Genomic DNA, 18,792 nt, shown 5'->3' on the forward strand with positions numbered 1-18,792 from the left:
CATTTCCCGAGTTTGATCATCATGCTCTGACCATGTCCTTGAGTTTGTAAATACATATGGAAGTATTTAGGGATAAGAGGGCACAAAGTCTGAAACTCAATGGGGGAAGGGGAGAGAGGGTGGGAAAGAAAATGATCACGTGGACATGATAAATGGGGCAAAGTGAAAACAATTAATTGGTGAAGCTAGCTGGGTAAAGAGTATTGGAGAATTCTTTGTACTGTTCTTGCAACTTCTCTATACATTTGAAATGCTATCAGAATAAAAAGTTACAAAGACAAATGTCCACCCTGGATTCACTGCAATCTAAATACCTTCCACCAATAAAAGTTTGCAGTATTTCATCTTTTCTTTTGTTTTTTTTTTTAAAGTCTTTATTGAATTTGTTACAATATTGCCTCTGTTTTATGTTTTGGTCCCCTGGCCAGGAGGCATGTGAGATCTTAACTCCCCAACCAGGGATTGAACCCGCACCGCCTGCGTTGGAAGGCGAAGTTTTAACCACTGCACCACCAGGGAAGTCACATATTTCATCTTTTTTAAGATGCATTTTTTTTCATCTTATAACATCTCTGAATTTGGGGTGCATCTTATAATCAATGCTTTCTTAGAATTCATTGTGTCAGGTTTTGACATCAGTTTTTCTTTCTTAGTGATTTGTCTTAGAATCAGTGGCATCGTGGATTTGATGAAATATGGTATTCTCTCTGGCTTTGTCTGAGAAGTGGGAAAAAGAAGACACTGCTTCGAGTAGCTTCATGTGTAAAGTTTTTTCAGTCTCTCAGCTCGCGTCTTTGTTCCAGGCCAGATATCCGGCTGCATTTGCTCATTTCCACCTCCGTGCCTGCTAGATATTTCAAACTCAACACATTCCAGGCTGGATTTCTGTCTTCACCTCTACCACCCCAAACTGCTCTTCCTCTGGGTTCCCTATCTCAGGGAGTGTAAACCTGATTTTTAACCAGAGTTGGCTCCAGAATGGCCCCGTGGGAGGAGCACAGGGACCTGTCAGTGCTTATGGAGATGGGGTGGGTGTGTCCCAGTCTCGCCTGGAACAGAGGCTGCTTTATTTTTTTTCTTTTTTGGCTGTGTTGGGTCTTGCTGTGCATGGGCTTTCTCTAGTTGCGGTGAGCGGGGGCTAATCTTCGTTGTGGTGCCCGGGCTTCTCATTGCGGTGGCTTCTCTCATTGCGGGGCACAGGCTCTAGGCACGTGGGCTTCAGTAGTTGTGGCACGTGGGCTCTAGAGCACAGGCCCAGTAGTTGTGGCGCATGGGCTTAGTTGCTCCATGGCATGTGGGATCTTTCTGGACCAGGGATTGAACCCATGTCCCCCGAATTGACAGGTGGATTCTTCACCATTGCGCCACCAGGGAAGTCCTAGACCGCCTATTTCTTGAAGTGTCTTTGGGCTCCAAACGTCTGTGCCTCATTTTCCCCATTTGTCAAATGAGGATATTTTTCCCAAGTCTGTCAGGATAATGTACAAGGCAAGTTAAGTTACCATAAAACTCTGAAATTCTGTGACTTAAAATATGAGAGCATTTTAGGAAGGCTTTAAAGTAGAATCATTCAAGTGGCCAGTTCCCGCTAGGCAGACCCTGCTCTGAGCTCCTGCAAGTGTATGGCCGACCCTGCTGCTCCCTGAAGCCTAGCACTTCCTCCTAGGTTTCTTTCCGGTACGGTGCTCAGTTCATGGGTGAGTCGGGTGGGGTTGGTTGTACATCGGGTGCTGGCAGGCTCCATCAGGAGTAGGTGCGTTTTATAGAACTGGCCGTGCCTGGCGCTTCTGGGCTCCTCTCCACGCCAGGGCCACTGTGAGTGTGGTTGGAACTTCTGTAGCACCACATTGTCTCACTTGTTCTTGAACCCCTGTGTGTCAGACGTGGGAATGGCTCCATCTGAGTCTTTGTAGCGAGCGCCATTTGACTTGGGAAACTTTGAATCAGCCCAGGATGGTAACATTTTCCTTTATTTTGTTTGGCATGGACTTAAAGCAACTGCAGTAGTAAAATACTGTGATTTCCCCGTGGCCTAGTTTCTCCACTACCATGTTTCATTTGCATTTTGGGTGATTACTTCTTGGTGATTCTGAATCTGCTTTGGGGACCACTGAGTTGTCGATGTTGACAGTGACCTTCACAGCAGGCTCATTCTTTAGAAGGAGAAACCCAGGGTATTCAGGCCACTGCTGGATTCTGTGGACTTTTAAATATGTGTAGAGAACAAACAAGATCAACAGTTTTGTGTGATGTGCCTTTAGGCTCCTAACTTCATGGCTGGAATTTAAGATAAGAAAGGTGGGATAACAGTGAGCAGGGGGCAGTTTGTTCACAGGGTTTTCTGAATTGATTTTGTGGGCCGTGTTACTTTATTCTCTTGTTTTCTTTATTATCAACACAACACAAGAAAGGTTCTGGCACAGAGAAAGTTTCCTAACAGATGAATAGAAATGGACTGGGGCACAGAATGTTTGGTTGAAGTACTGCTTTTTAATTTGGGGGACTATCCAAGTTAATGTTCTCTCCTTATAGTTAGGTTTCCTAATATAAAATTCTTGCATAACATTAGGACTTTCTAGTTTGGTTTAGAGCTAGAAGAGACATGTTCCTATCTATTCTGGATTTCAGATTCCTGCACTTATTCATGGGAAAACTTTTTTTTTTTTTTTTTTTTTTTTTACTATTCAAAACTGCTTTGTGGGTTTACATGTTATTAGTAGGCATGAGGTAGTATGTTAAGGTTGGTAGCTCTAACTGTGTCGTTAGACCTCAGGGTGTGTTCACTTACTAGCTCTGTGACTTTGGGCAAATTACCTAACCTCTCTGTGCCTCATTTTCCTTGCTTTTAATAGAAGGTTGATAATAGTGCCTCCCTCACAAAGCTAAATTCCTCAGTGTTCAGGAATGCGCCCATTACAGGATGAGTGCTTAAGAAATACTAGTTTTATATTGTCACAAGATTATTTAGCGAAAGCAAGCATCCTATGGAGGTGTCAAAGGTCGAGACATATCTCCAGTGGCTCTGACTGTCCACAGAAAGTAGACTCCAGGGCTTGCACAGCTGGGAGTGGGGCGTTGAGAAAAACTCCTAGAGCCCTTTTAATTTTTCTCTCTCAACCTTTAAGGTCACTTGACTGAAATAAAAATAAATTGCAACAATTATCCCACAAAAAGAAACTACTCAGAATGGCGAACAAGATATACAAACATTTCAAAAAGTGATAAACATGAGTAACTTAAAGAGAAAGAATGTATTCACCAAGACGTTATCATTACCCTACAGGTTCTGTCCTCATTACCTCCAGTGTGGATGAATGTATTGTGTGGAGTTGAAATGTGTGCTAGACTTCTGTTTTTTTCTGCTAATTTCTGTAGTGTTTTTTTTTTTTTTTCAATTTATTTTGGCTGCACTGGTCTTAGTTGCGCGGCACACAGGATCTTCGTTGCGGCATGTGGGATCTTTAGTTGCAACACATGGGATCTTGAGTTTCAGCATGTGGACTCAGTTGCGGTATGCATGGAGGATCTAGTTCCCTGACCAGGGATCTAACCCAGGCCCCCTGCGCTGGGAGCGTGGAGTGTTACCCACTGGGCCTCCAGGGAAGTCCCTGTAGTTTTTTAAAAGATGAGCTTTGTGTGTTCATGCAGTTTACAAGTCTATCCATTTTCACTGCTGTTGAAAACATTCACCTGGTGTGCTGAGCTATTTCCTCTGGCTAGGCTTCTTGTTTTTTTCTGAGCAGTTAGGGACTTTCAGATAGCATTCAATGAAAAATTTCAGGCTTCCTATTTTCCCTCTCTTTGGATATGAAAGCACCATCCTCGCTTCTTTCCTCCAGCCCCGCCACTGCTCCTTTATGTGGCCGGTGGGATGAGTGTGCCGTGGGGTCTCTGACCGGAGCATCCTCACCAGCTGCTCCCTGCGAGGGGTGTGGGAGGGTCAGCCCTTGACCCCAGCGGGCCAGGCAGGTGGAGTCAGCTCACGTGCACCCTGTGGTGGAAACCTCTTGCTTGTGTTGTTTTAATTTGGTTTCTTTAGTGATTAGCAAGATTGTGCCTATTAAATGCTTGCTTATTTTTGATAAAGAAAAGCAAGATCATGCCCTTAGGACTCAGCCTGTGTTCTTGGGTATGTTGACAACGTTGTTGCGCTGACCTTCTGGTCTGTCCTCTGACTAATGCGTGAACAAGGAGCCTTCACCGTAACATCCATTCACCTCAAAGTTTGGATCTCAAACGTTTTGGAAAAGAAAAAAAAGTTAGTGTTTATGTGGATTCTCTTCTGGAATTTCTAGCTTCGATAGAGAATCAAATGCTCCAGCTGGCTTGCTGATAAAGCTCTAGGTGGTTCTGTGACCACTAATAACATTTCTCTAGTGATAAGGGTCATGGGGCTCACAGCCTTGGGTGTGAGTTGTCCATCCCACTGGGGAAGGTCTCTGCTCTGCCCGCCTTCCTGCTGGTTCCAGCGCGCCCTCGCCTCTCACTTCCAGCAGAGAAACGTACGTTACTCATTTGTCTCTCAGAATGCATCTGCACCCACATCTCTCCTCCACAGTGGCCTCCAGGGAGCAGGTGACCCGCCCACCTCCATTTACTGGGTCTGGTCCTGTTCACAGGGTTTGAGACTGGGTGTGGGATGAGAGGGAATTGCAACTTCACATTCCATGCCTTTGCTGCTCCAACGGGAGTGAGGTTGAAACCCGTTGGGAAGTTAATAACAGACCCTCAGAGGAAAACTGAAGTGATTTCGTTTGGTCAGGCTAGCTATACGTGCCTTAGCGTTTGTAAGCCTGCAGCAGGATAATTTATTGAAATTCAATATGTGTTTTAGGGACTTGCCTGGCAGCCCAGTGGTTAAGACTCCGCACTTCCGCTGCAGGGGGCGTGGGTTCAATCCCTGGTGGTCAAGGAACTAAGATCCTGCATGCCGTGCGGCCAAAACAAACAAACACACAAAAAACCCACAATATGTGTTTTATCTGTTTTTCCCATTCCAAGATGGTACCAGACCTTGGTGTTCCCTTGCCTCCAGGGGACTTATGTTACAGGGCTGAAGACAGAAGTTTCTGGAAAATGACCTCTCTCTCCCTTTAAAAAAAAATTGCTTACACAAAAATTGACTTATATGTGCATGTGTGTGTATCGTTCCAAGAGTTTTAACACGTGCAGATTTGTGTAACTGTCACCACAATGAGAACACAACAGTTCCGTCACCAAAAACACGTGCTGCCCTTGGGTAGTCCTAACCCTGCCCATGTTTGCTGACCCCATAGTCTTGCCTTTTCCAGAATGTCACATAAATGAAATCTTACAGCACGTGGCCTTTCTAAGCTGGCTCTTTCTCTCAGCGTCAGTGTGGCTGCATGGTTGCTTGTCCTTTCACTGAGAGCAGCGTTCCAGGTGAGGGTTACCACAGCCGGTCCATCCGTTCACCTGATGGAGCACGTTAGGATTGTCTCCACTTTTTGACAGTTACGAATGCAACTATTGTAAACATTTGCATTTGTAAACATTTCATTTTCCTAGGGTAAATACTGAGGTATGGGATTGCTGGGTCCCATGGTAAACCTTTGTTTAATTTCATAAGAAACTGCTTTCCCAGAGTGGCTACACATTTTGCGTTTTCAGCACCAATGTGTGAGTTTCATTTGCTGTCCTTGCCAGCTCTGGGTATTGGAATTTCTTAAACATTTTAATTTTAGCTATTCTAATAGGTGTGTGTGGTGGTATCTCATGGCAATTTAATTTGAATTTCCCTATTGGTGAAAGATGTTGAGCATCTTTTCTTTTCTGTTTTTTTAAAAAATTTTTTCGCTGCGCCTTGCGGCATGTGGGATCTTAGTTCCCCGACCAGGGATCGAACCCCGTGTCCCCTGCAGTGGAAGCAAGGAGTCTTAACTATTGGACTGCCAGGGAAGTCCCTTGAGCATCTTTTCATGTGCTTATCTGCCATCCATGTTATCTCCTTTGGAAGTGTGTCCATTCCAGTGCCTTGGAAGTTTTTTTTAAGGGTTATATTCTAAATTTTCAGTTTTAATAGGTTTTTTTTTTTTTTTTCTGGCTGTGCCGTGCGGCTTGCGGGATCTTAGTTACCCACCAGGGATCGAACTTAGCAGTGAAAGCACCAAGTTCTAACCACTGGACTGCCAGAGAATTCCCCTTAATAGTTCTTTCTATATTATTTATGCTAGTCCTTTGTTGAATATGTAATTTGCAGAGATTTTCTCCCAGTCTGTGGCTTGTCTTTTCATTATCTGAGCACTACCTTTAACATCAAAAAGTTTTAATTTTGCTGAAATCCAATTTATCGGTGTCTTAAATGGATTTTACTTTTTGTATCCTTTTTAAGAACTCATCTAACTCCAAGTGATAAAGATTTCCTCCCATGTTTTCTTCTGAAAGTTTTGTACTATTATGTTTTATGTATAGATTAATGATAAACTTTGAGTTAATTTTTGTATAAGGTGTGAGGTTTTCGTTGTTTCTTTTTCCTGCATATGGATATTCCATTGTTCCAACAGCGTTTGCTACAAACACTATTCTTACTCTATCAAATCGGTTTTGCAACTTTATCAGAGATCAAATGGCCGTATTTGTGAGTCTATTTCTGGATTCAGTTCCACTGATTTAGGTATGTACACAGTTGTCCCTCTGTATCCGTGCAGTTTGATCCACAGTTGGTTGAATTCCTGGATGCAGAACCCTGGGATGTGGAGGGCCATGGAGGGTCGACTGGACTCTGCCATTTTATATGAGGGACTTGAGCATCTGCGGATTTTGGTGTCTGCTAGGATGTCCTGGATCCAATCCCCTGCGGATATACCAGGAGAGGACTGTTTGTGCTCATCCCTTCATGAACACCACACTGTCTTGATTATTGTAGACTTAAAATAAGTCATAAAATTAGGTAATATGAATCCTCCAACTTTATTCCTTTTTTTTTTTTTTTTTCTGACCGAGCTGTGTGGGTTGTAGGATCTTATCCAACCAGGGATTGAACCCCAGGCCCTCAGTACAGAGCCCTAACCACTGTACTGCCAGGGAGTTCCCGTTATTCCTTTTTTTCAAAATACTTTGTCTATTCTAGTTCCTTTGCCCTTCCATATGCATTTTAGAATCAGCCTGTCCAAATAAAAAACTCTGCTGGGATTTCTTTCGGAATTATGTTAAATCTACAGGTCAGTTTGGGGAGCGTTGACATCTTAACTATATTGAGTCTTCTAATGCATGAAAATGGTATGTCTCTTCATTTATTTAGATCTTCTTTGATTTCTTTCATTAGTGTTTTGTAGTTTTCAGCATACAGATCTGCATTATAGAATTATACTTAAATGTTCACTTTTTTTTGCAGAGGTGTTGTAAATAGTATTGTTTTGTAAATTTCAGTTTCAGCTCCACTGAAATATGATTGATTTTGTATGTTGACTTGTATTCTATGATTTTGCTAAACTTATTAGCTTTAGGAGTTTTTTTGTAGATTCCTTGGGGTTTTTTACATAGGCAATCATGTAATCTGTGAATAGGGAGTTTTGTTTCTTCATTTCCAATCTGAATGGCTTTTGTTTCCTTTTCCTTCTTTGTACTATGTCTTCCAGTATGATGCAGAATAAGAAGGGTGAGACTGGACGTCCTTGCTTTTCCCAGTCTTACAGAGAAAACATTCAGTGTTTCACTGTTAAGTATGATGGGTTAAGCTATGGGTTTTTTAGTAGATGCTCTTCATCAGCTTAAGGAAATTCCCTTTTATTCATAGTTTGCTGAGAGTTTTTGGCATGAGTGGATATTGAATTTTTGAAATGCTTTTTCTGCATCCACTGATGTGATTGTGTAGGTTTTTCTTTTTAGTCTGTTGTTGCAATGATCAATCATTGACTGTTTTTGGGAGGGGAAGGAGGTGGGGAGGTACCAAATTACTTTATTCGAAGGAATGGTACAAATGAAAGAACTTAAGTAGATGTTTTGGTACTACCATTGATTGATTTTTGAATATGAAATCAGCCTTGCATTTCTGGTATAAACCCACTTCATAAGTGTATTATTATTCTTATATATTCCTGGATTTGATTTGCTAATATTTTGTTGAGGAATTCTGCATCTATATTCATGGGAGATATTGACCTAAGTTGTTTTCTCTTGTATTGTCATTGCCTGCTTTTGGTATCGAGATAATGCTGGCCTTGTAAAATGAGGTGGGAAGGTTGTCTCTTTTATTTTCTGGAAGATATTGTATAGAACTGGTGTTATTTCCAACTTAAATGTTTGGTAGGATTTGCTAGTAAAGCCATCTGCACTTGGCAATTTCTTTTTTGGAAGTTTTTAAACCACAAATTAAATTTCTTTAATAGTTTTAGAACTATCATTTAGATTATCTACATATTTGATCTTGGGGAAGTTCTGATACTTTGTGATTTTCAAGGAATTGGTCCATTTCATCTAAGTTGTTGAAGTTATGTGCGTAGAGGTATTTGTAGCATTCCTTATTATCTTTTTAACGTCTGCAGAATCTGTAAAGATATTCTTTTATTTCTAATGATGACAGTTTGTGTCTTCTCTCTTTTTTCTCTGTTAGTCTTGCTAGAGGTTTATCAATCATCTCTAGCAAAAATCAGCTTTGAGTTTTATTGATTTTTCTCTATTACTTTTCTGTTTTCAATTTCATCGATTTTTCCTTCTTATTTTTTGCACTCTTCTGCTTGCTTACATTCATTTTGCTCTTTTTTTCTAGTTTCTTAAGGTGGAAGCTGAGATTACTGATTCAAGACTCTTCGTCTTTTCTAATATAAGTATTTAGTGATAGAAATTTCCCTCTGAGAACTACTTTAGCTGCACCCTATAGATTTTTATATGCTGCACTTTCATTTTCATTCAGTTTAATATATTTTAAAACTTCCCATGAGATATTCTCCCTGACTAATAGATTATTAAGAGTATGTTGTTTAATTTCCAAGTGTTGGGAGATTTTCCTCCTTCTGTTACTTACCTCTAGTTTAATTCCATTGTGGTTAGATAGGATGCTTTGTGTGATTTCAGTTTTTTTTAAAATTTGTTGATGTATGTTTTATGACCCAGGATGTGGTCTATCTTGGTGAATGTTCCATGTGAGCTTGAGAAGAAGATGCATTCTGCTATTATAGTCTATGAATACTGATGAATCTTTTTTTTTAATTGAAGTATAGTTGATTTATAATATTATGTTAGTTTCAGGTGTAGAGCAAAGTAGTTCGGTTATACATATATATGTATATATCTATATCCTTTTTTTTGATTCTTTTTCATTATAATTTATTACAAGATATTGAATATACTTCCCTGTGCTATACAATAAAATCCTTGTGTTTTGGGGGTTTTTTTTGGCCGCACTGTGAGGCTTGTGGGATCTTAGTTCCCTGACCAGGGATTGAACCCGGACCACGGTGGAAGCGCCAAACCCTAACCACGGGACTGCCACTTTTCTTTTCTTTTTTTGAATATTGATGAATTCTGATGAAGTATTCTACAAAGGTCCATTAGGTCCACATAATTGATGATGCTCTTCAGTTCAACTTCATCCCTAATGATCCTGTGCCTGCTGGATATGTCAGTTATGGATAGAAGTGTGTTGAAGTGTTGAACCGTAATAGTGGATGTGTCTATTTCTCCTTGTAGTTCTATCATATCTTGCCTCTTGTATGTTGTACTCTGTGGTTAGTCCATATGTTCAAGGATTGTTATGTCTTCTTGGAGAATTGTCTCCTTTATCATTATGTAATGTCCCTCTTTATCCCTGATAATTTTCCTTGTTCTGAGTCTGCTTTGTCTGAGATCCACATAGCTACTCCAGCTTTCTTTTGATTAGTGTTAGCATGGTAAATCTTTCTCTATCCCTTTACTTTTTTTTTTTAATAAATTTATTTTTTTAAATTTATTTTTGGCTGTGCTGGGTCTTCGTTGCTGCTCACGGGCTTTCTGTAGTTGCGGAGAGCGGGGGCCACTCTTTGTTGCAGTGCGCGGGCTTCTCATTGTGGTGGCTTCTCTTGTTGTGGAGCATGGGCTCTAGGTGCTTGGGCTTCAGTAGTTGTGGCACATGGGCTCAGTAGTTGTGGTGCATGGGCTTAGTTGCACTACAGCATGTGGGATCTTCCCGGACCAGGGATCGAACCCATGTCCCCTGCATTGGCAGGCAGATTCTTGACCACTTCGCCACCAGGGAAGTCCCTATCCCTTTACTTTTAATCTATGTGTGTCTTCATATTTAAAATGGGTTTCTTGTAGACTGCATAGAGTTGGGTCTTGTTTTTTTATCCACTCTAACAGGCTCTGTCTTCTTTTTAAAATTTATTTATTTATTAATTTATTTATTATTGGCTGCGTTGGGTCTTCGTTGCTGCGTGCAGGCTTTCTCTAGTTGTGGCGAACAGGGGCTACTCTTTGTTGCAGTGCACGGAGTTCTCATTGTGGTGGCTTCTCTTGTTGCGGAGCATGGGCTCTAGGAGCATGGGCTTCAGTAGCTGTGGCATGTGGGCTCAGTAGTTGTGACTCGCGGGCTCTAGAGCGCAGGCTCAGTAGTTGTGGTACACGGGCTTACTTGCTCCGCGGCATGTGGGATCTTCCCAGACCAAGGCTCCAACCCGTGTCTCCTGCATTGGCAGACAGATTCTTAACCACTGCGCCACCAGGGAAGCCCCCAGCCTCTGTCTTTTTTTTTTTTTTTTTTTAATTTTACTTATTTATTTATGGCTGTGTTGGGTCTTCGTTTCTGTGCGAGGGCTTTCTCTAGTTGTGGCGAGCGGGGGCCACTCTTCATCGCGGTGCGCGGGCCTCTCACTATCGCGGCCTCTCTTGTTGCGGAGCACGGGCTCCAGACGCGCAGGCTCAGTAGCTGTGGCTCACGGGCCTAGTTGCTCCGCGGCATGTGGGATCTTCCCAGACCAGGGCTCGAACCCGTGTCCCCTGCATTGGCAGGCGGATTCTCAACCACTGCGCCACCAGGGAAGCCCCAGCCTCTGTCTTTTGATTGGTGTATTCAGACCATTCACACTGAAAGTGATTATTGATATAGTTGGATTAATATCTACTATATTTGTAACTGTTTTCCATTCATTGCACTATTCTTTGTTTCCTTTTAAAAATATATTCCCCTTTTTTCCTGTCTTCTCTGGCTTTAATTGAGCATTTTATATGATTTCATTTTCTCTCTTCTCTTAGCATATCAATTCTTCTTTTGAAAAAGAATTTTAATGGTTGCCCTGGAGTTTGTAATATACATTTGCAACTAATCTGTGTCCGCTTTTTTTTTTTAATATTTACTTATTTATTTGGCTGCATTGGGTCTTGGTTGGGGCACACGGGATCTTCATTGCCGTGTGCGGGCTCTTCTTTGTGGCACATGGTTGCGGCATGCAGGATCTTTAGTTGCAGCCTGTGGGATCTTTAGTTGCGACATTTGAATTCTTAGTTGCAGCATGTGGGATCTAGTTCCCTGACCAGAGATCGAACCTGGACCCCCTGCATTGGGAGTGCAGAGTCTTAGCCACTGGACTACCAGGAAAGTCCCTATGTACCCTTTCAAATAACTCTGTACCACTTTACAGATAGTGCAGGTACCTCATAACAGAGTATTCCCGAGTCCTCCTTCCCGCTCCTTATAACATTGCAGTCATTCATTTCATGTATCCATAAGCTATGATCACCCAGCACATTGTTGCTATTTTTATTTTGAACAGTTATCTATTAAGTCAATAAGAAAAATGAGCGAATTCCCTGGCAGTCTGGTGGTTAGGACTCCGTACTTTCACTGCTGAGGGTGCAGGTTCAATCCCCGGTTGGGGAGCTAAGATCCCACAAGCCATGCAGTGTGGCCAAAAAAAAAAAAAGAAAAAGAAAAGTGAAACACTTTATTTTACCTTCATTTATTCTTTCTCTTATGCTTTCCCTTTTTAAATGTTGATCTGAGTTTCTGACCTATATATATTTTCCTTTTCTCGGAAGAACTTTTAACGGTTTTTGCAAGGCAGGTCTCCTGGCAATGCATTCCTTCAGTTTTTGTTTGTCTGAGAAAGTCTTTATTTCTTCTTCACTTTTGAAGGATAATTTCTCTGGATATACAACTATAGGTTGGTGGTTTATTCATTCAGTGCTTCAGATGTGTTACTCCATTCTCTTGCTCATGGCTTCTGAGAAGTCGGATGTAATTCTTTACTTTGCTCCTCTACAGGTGAGATGTTTTTTTCCCTCTGGCTTCTTTGAGGATTTGTCTTTGGTTTTCTGCAGTTTGCATATGATATGCCTAGGTGTAGTTTTTTGGATATTTATCCTTGTTGGTGTTCTCCAAGCTTCCTGGATGTGTACTTTGGGATCTATCATTAATTTTGGAAAATTCTCAGCCATTATTACTTCAAATGTTTCTTCTGCTCATTTCTGTGTTTCTTCTCCTTCTCATTGTTTAAAAAAAATTTATTTTTATTTTTTAATAAATTTATTTATTTATTTATTTATTTATGGCTGCATTGGGTCTTTGTTGCTGCACATGGGATTTCTCTAGTTGCGGTGAGCGGGGGCTACTCTTTCGTTGTGGTGTGCAGGCTTCTCATTGCGGTGGCTTCTCTTGTTGCAGAGCACGGGCTCTAGGCACGGGGGCTTCAGTAGTTGTGGCATGCGGGCTCATTAGTTGTGGCACACAGGCTTAGTTGCTCCGCGACATGTGGGTTCTTCCCAGACCAGGGCTTGAACCTTTGTCCCCTGCATTGGCAGGCAGATTCTTAACCATTTTGCCACCAGGGAAGCCCCTATTTTTATTCTTATTTTTTATTTCTTGGCTGTGCTGCACAGCATGTGGGATCTTACTTCCCCGACCAGGGATCGAACCCATGCCCCCTGCAGTGGAAGTGTGGAGTCTTAACCACTGGACCGCCAGGGAAGTCCCTTCTCATATTTTAATTATGCATATGTTACACCTTTTGTAATTGTCTCACAGTTCTTGCATATTCTGTTCCTTTATTCCCCCCCTCCATTATTTTTTCTCTTTGTTTTTCAGTTTGAGAAGTTTCTAATGACGTAAATTAAAGCTCACTGATTTTTCCTCAGCCATGTCCAGTCTACTGATGAGCCTATCAAAGGCATTCTTCATTTCTGTTAGTGTCTTTTTGATTTCTAGCATTTCCTTTTGATTCTTTCTTAGAATTTCCATCTCTCTGCTTATATTATCCATCTGTTTTTGTAGGTTGTCCACTTTTTTTCCATTACAGGTCCTAGCATAGTAATCATAGTTAAACTCCCAGTCTGATAATTGCAAAATCTTTGCCATATCTGAGTCAGGTTCTCATGCCTGCTTTATCTCCTCAAATTCTGCTTTTTCTTGCCTTTAGCTCACCTTATAACTATTTGTTGAAAACTGGACTTGACATATCGGATAATAGGAACTGAAATAAGTAGATGTGTACTGTGAGGTTTTATGTTTTTCTGGCTAGGAATCCTAACTCCTACTGTGTTTGATGTTTGCTGAAGTGGTAGAGGCTTCAGATTCTTCAGGTTCCTTTGTTGTCTCCCTACTGTCTATAGGTTTCCCCAGAAACTCTATCTGAAATGGAATCTATGTCTTGCAGCTCTCTTGGTGTAATGAACTGCTTTTCTACTGGAGCCCTGTGCATGTGGTGGTGAGGTGCTAGGCGAGGAAAGCATTCCGTAATCCTGTGAGTCAGACTGTTTTTGTGGGCCTGAGGTCCTGGACTGTGCCCTTCAGAAGTTTCTTAGTTTTTCCTTTGTTGTTGTTGTTGTTGTTGTTTTTCCTCCCTGTTGTAAGTCAGGAAGGCCAGAAGACGCTCCAGTTGTCAAGTTGCCCTTCCCCACAGGTCTGATAAGGCTCTGATAAAGTAGTTTTCTTTTGAGGCAAGGCATTTGCTATGGGTGGTTTTTCAAAATGATTACTTTTCTCTGGGTGCATTTCAAAACTGTAAGTTTCCCTCTCCTCCCTGTCCAAATCATAAGAGATTTTTTTTTTCTCCAGTCTTTACCATGAAGACCTGGTGGGGATCCTGGAAGTAAAACTCATGAATGTGTGTCATCTCTTCTCCCTCCCCCCAGCCCAGGAGTTTTAAACTCCATCTCTCCATCTCCAGCCTTCAGCAGTTGTCACCTACTGTTTATGTGTTTCTATCAGTTCTATCTCTCCATCTCCAGCCTTCAGCAGTTGTCACCTACTGTTTATGTGTTTCTATCAGCTCCAGAGAATTTTGCCCCAAGAAAGCTGTGGAACTGAAAAAGAAGTTTGTTCTGTCCATTTTTGCTTCATGTATTTTGTTGGTCTATTTTGGGGTGTATCTACATTTAGGATTATTATGTCTTCTTGGTGAGTGGACATTTTGAAGTCATTTAATGCCCCTCTATATCTCTGGTAATTTCCTTGCTCCAAAGTCTACTTCTGGTGTTAATATAGCCACTTCACATAAAGGAATATTGTTTGTATGGCTTATTTTACCCATCCTTCTACTAAAAAATGAAGTAGATTTCTTGTAGGGAGCATGTATTTGGGTCTCATAGTCCCTCTCTTTTAGTCAGTGTGTTTAGACCATTTACATTTAATGTAACCATTAATATGTTTGGAAATAGGTCTATCATTTTATTATTTGTTTTCTGTTTGTCCCTGGTGTGTGTTTGTATGCTTTTTGAGATACAGTTGACATATAACTGTCCTCTATATATATATATATTTTTTTTTAAACAGGATCTTTTTTTTTTTAATTATTTATTTATGGCTGTGTTGGGTCTTCGTTTCTGTGCGAGGGCTTTCTCCAGTTGCGGCAGGTGGGGGCCACTCTTCATCGCAGTGCACGGGCCTCTCACTATCGTGGCCTCTCTTGTTGCGGAGCACAGGCTCCAGATGCGCAGGCTCAGTAGTTGTGGCTCACGGGCCCAGTTGCTCCGCGGCATGTGGGATCTTCCCAGACCAGGGCTCAAACCTGTGTCTCCTGCATTGGCAGGCAGATTCTCAACCACTGTACCACCAGGGAAGCCCTGTCCTCTATATTTTTATTTCTCTCTTTTCCTTTCCTGGATTACTTGAATGTTTCTTAGTATTCCTTTTTTTTTATTTCATTGTTTTCTTCCAGTTTTATTGAGATATAATTGATATACAAAACTGTGTAACTTTAAGATGTACGGAATGATTTGACTTACATACATCATGAAATAGTTACCACAATAAGTTTAGTGAACACCTATCATTTCATATAGATACAAAATAAAATGAAAAAATACTATTTTTTCCTTGTGATAAGAACTGTTAGGATTTACTCTCTTAACAATTTTCATATATAACATACAGCAGTGGGGCTACCCTGGTGGTGCAGTGGTTAAGAATCCGCCTGCCAATGCAAGGGACATGGGTTCGAGCCCTGGTTCAGGAAGATCCCACATGCCGCGGAGCAACTGAGCCTGTGCTCTAGAGCCCGCGAGCCACAACTACTGAAGCCCACATGCTGCAACTACTGAAGCCTGTGCGCCTAGAACCCGTGCTCCACAACAAGAGAAGCTCGTGCACCGCATCAGAGTAGCCCCCGCTTGCCACAACTAGAGAAAGCCCGCGTGCAGCAAATGACCCAACGCAGCCAAAAATAAATAAAATAAAAAATTATTTTAAAAAACCCAAAAAAACCATACAGCAGTGTTTGTTAATTGTGTTTATCATGTTGTACATTACATCCCTAGTAATTATTTATTTTATAACTGGAAGTTTGTACCTTTTGACTACATTCATCTAATTCCCCCTCCCCATACCCCTCCAATAACCACAAATCTGATATCTTTTTCTATGAGCTTGTTTGTTTTTGAAGTATAATTGACCTACAACACTATGTTAGTTCCTGGTGCACAACATAGTGATTTGATATTTCTGTACATTTCAAAATGATCACCATAAGTCTAGTTACCATCTGTCACCATAAAAGATATTACATTATTATTGACTATATTCCCCTACATTATTATTGACTATATTATTGACTATATTCTTAGTGTCCCATTTTAATCACTCTTGAAGTTTTTAACCATGTATCTTTGTATAGCTATTTTAGTGGTTGCTCTAGAGATTACAGTACTCATATTTAGCTTTTCTCTGTCTACTTGAAAATAAGATTGTGCCACTTCAAGGGGAACATAGAAACCACACCACCACTTTGTGTTACATCTTCATGCATCAGAAACTGCTTCAGTGTTAGAAGTTTTGCTTTTTGCTGTCACACATACATATATCACATGTACATACAAAATAGTCTCATATTTACATAGTTATTTGCCATTTCTATTGCTCCTCCATTATTCCTGAAATTTCACTTTTCCCTCTGGTATTATTTCCTTCCCATCTGAAGAATTTTCTTTAACGTTTCTTTCAGAGCAGGTCTGCTGGAGAGCTCTCCTCTCACCTTATTGCGGATGGTGCAGAAGGTAAGGATTCAGCTTAGTGCTGCTGATCGGTGAGTCTCCAGGGTGCTCAGTCACTGCTAAATTGTCTTGTGTAAACATCATGGTTAGTGTACTGGAATTGCCTGGTGTCAGCCGCACAACATAAGCACCACACAGCAGACAGCTGCTCTGTCCTGCACCAACCAGGCAGAGGTAGCTGAGCCTGGATGAGTGCCGTCTGATATCCCCCTTTGCTCCTCCTGACTCAGTGACCCCCTGTCTTCTTGGAATTTGTGCCCCCCTTCTCCTATGACAGAGCAAAGCCCAGCCATCAGCCATATGCTTCCATGGTCGCCTGGTGACATGGGAGCACGGCCTGCCAGCTTTTCCAAAACCGTCAGATATTCCTCTTTGAGAGTATGTAATTAAATAGGTTTTTTTCCACCCTCATTAAAGGAATTTCAGGCTTCAGAAGAAGGCAGGGGAATACTCAGGGGTTCAGGGACCTCCTGAAATCATTTGAGGCCAACCTGGCTGGTTGTGAAGCATATGTATGCAGACCAAGGGAGGGAACCTTCAGGCGTGCAGAAAGGCCACCTTACAGGGAGGCCTTCCCAGTCCCCCCATTTAAAACTGTGAGCCAACTCCCCCACCCCCTCCTGCTTTGTTTCTCTTGTACCACTTAGCACCATCTAAGATAGGATTTGCTTATTTGCCGGCTTGAGAGCGTTTGTCTGTTTTGTTAGTTGCAGTGTCCCAAGTGCCTAGAATGGCACACGCTCAGTAAATATTTCTTCTTTTTCTTTTCTGGCCTCTCCGTGCAGCTTGTGGGATCCTGGTTCCCTGATCAGGGGTTGAACCCGAGCCCTGAGCAGTGAAAGCACGGAGTCCTAACCCCTGGACTGCCAGGGAATTCCCTCAGTAAATATTTCTTGAATGAAAGAATACAGTTTTGCAACTTGCTTTTCTTTCTTCCTTTTTAAAAATAAGCTGTCCCTGGCATCCTCCCATGGTGTACGTAGCCCTAACGGTACCTCCTCTTTAATGTTCTCCTTGCTGTCCTAGCCTGGTCCCACAGATGCAGAGCAACTTGTATTACCTGCGAGTGGTTTGAGGGAGAGGATGTGCCCTGGGGCCCTTGATCCTTAGGATGGAGGAGCATGAGCCCGCAATGTGGCCTCATCCGTGTGATGGAGACTCTCTGGTGTGCAGATGCTCCAGACACAGGGCTGTCTTTTCAGGCCATATGTCGTTACATGATAGTCACTTATGTTGAACCTAAGACACTGGAGAACATCACAAGGCATTGGCGGTGAAACGACCTCCTGGGAAAAGCAGGAGGCTCCAGCTTGTGCCTCGACTCTGCTGCTTGCTGTTAGGAAATGAACAAATGCCTTCCAGGTGTCCGCTGCCGTGTGATGAAATGGGGATACAGGCCAGGTCCATTTTTTGCTGCGTGGTGTTTGCAGCACTCAAAAACCACCCGCCTGGATAGCCCCTACCTCTGACTGACCACTTGTGATTGGCCCTCAACACATTTCTGAAGGGAAGCAGGGCTTCTTATCAAAACCACCTGGGTTCTGGGGAGTAGAGAATTTAAAAGTCTAAGAGGAAAGAATAAGGTGACTAACTGTGCCTTGGGGAAAATGGAATGGTTTTGAATGAATCTTCGTGTTTGGAAAAGGATGTTAAGAAGGAAGAAGGCATCAGTGCAAATTACCTTGGTCAGCTTCTTTACAAAGACTTAAACAAAGATTTCAGACCACCGAAAGATCCTTGTATGTTCTGAGGAGACAAAAAATTATTATGAAATGAATGCTTAACCACTGCTCATTATACTCAGCATATTTATTTTATGTATGTATGTATGTATGTATTTTGGCTACATTGGGTCTTTGTTGCGGTGTGTGGGCCTCTCATTGTGGTGGCTTCTCTTGTTGCAGAGCACAGGCTCTAGGCACGAGGGCTTCAGTAGTTGTGGCACATGGGCTCAGTAGTTGTGGCTCGCGGGCTCTAGAGTGCAGGCTCAGTAGTTGTGGCGCACAGGCTTAGGTGCTCCGCGGCATGTGGAATCTTCCCGGACCAGGGCTCGAACCCGTGTCCCCTGCATTGGCAGGCGGATTCTTAACCACTGCGCCACCAGGGAAGTCCCAGCATATTTATTTTTAGGCAATGTAGTCGATGGTGTTGTGTAGATCATCTGTATCGTTATTGATTTTTTTTGGGGGGGTGGGGAATCTAGTTCTATCACCTGCTGAGAAACTGGTGTTAAAATTTCCAACTATAATTGCAGAATTGTCTATTTCTATCTTTGGTTCTTTCAGTTTTTGCTTTGTTTATTTTGAGACTCTGTTGTTAAGCATGTGGATATTTATGACATGCCTTCCTGCTGAATTATCACTATGAAAAGTCTAT

At 42.0% G+C, this 18,792-nt stretch overlaps 1 protein-coding gene across 4 annotated transcripts in view; it reads left to right on the forward strand.

Moving 5' to 3' along the window:
• The window catches only part of NINL (ninein like), a 117,457-nt gene that overhangs the window by 5,554 nt on the left and 93,111 nt on the right, over positions 1 to 18,792 (forward strand). Inside the window, exon 2 of one of the 4 annotated variants that reach the window (XM_059898595.1) lies at positions 16,368 to 16,419. The exons of the other annotated variants lie outside the window; for them this stretch is intronic. The gene's annotated coding sequence lies outside the window, so the exon portion shown is untranslated. The remainder of the gene's footprint in view (positions 1 to 16,367; positions 16,420 to 18,792) is intronic. 4 annotated transcript variants of the gene reach the window in all.

The sequence above is a fragment of the Balaenoptera ricei genome, chromosome 15 (assembly GCF_028023285.1).
Source record: "Balaenoptera ricei isolate mBalRic1 chromosome 15, mBalRic1.hap2, whole genome shotgun sequence".
Classification (NCBI taxonomy): Eukaryota; Metazoa; Chordata; class Mammalia; order Artiodactyla; family Balaenopteridae; genus Balaenoptera; species Balaenoptera ricei.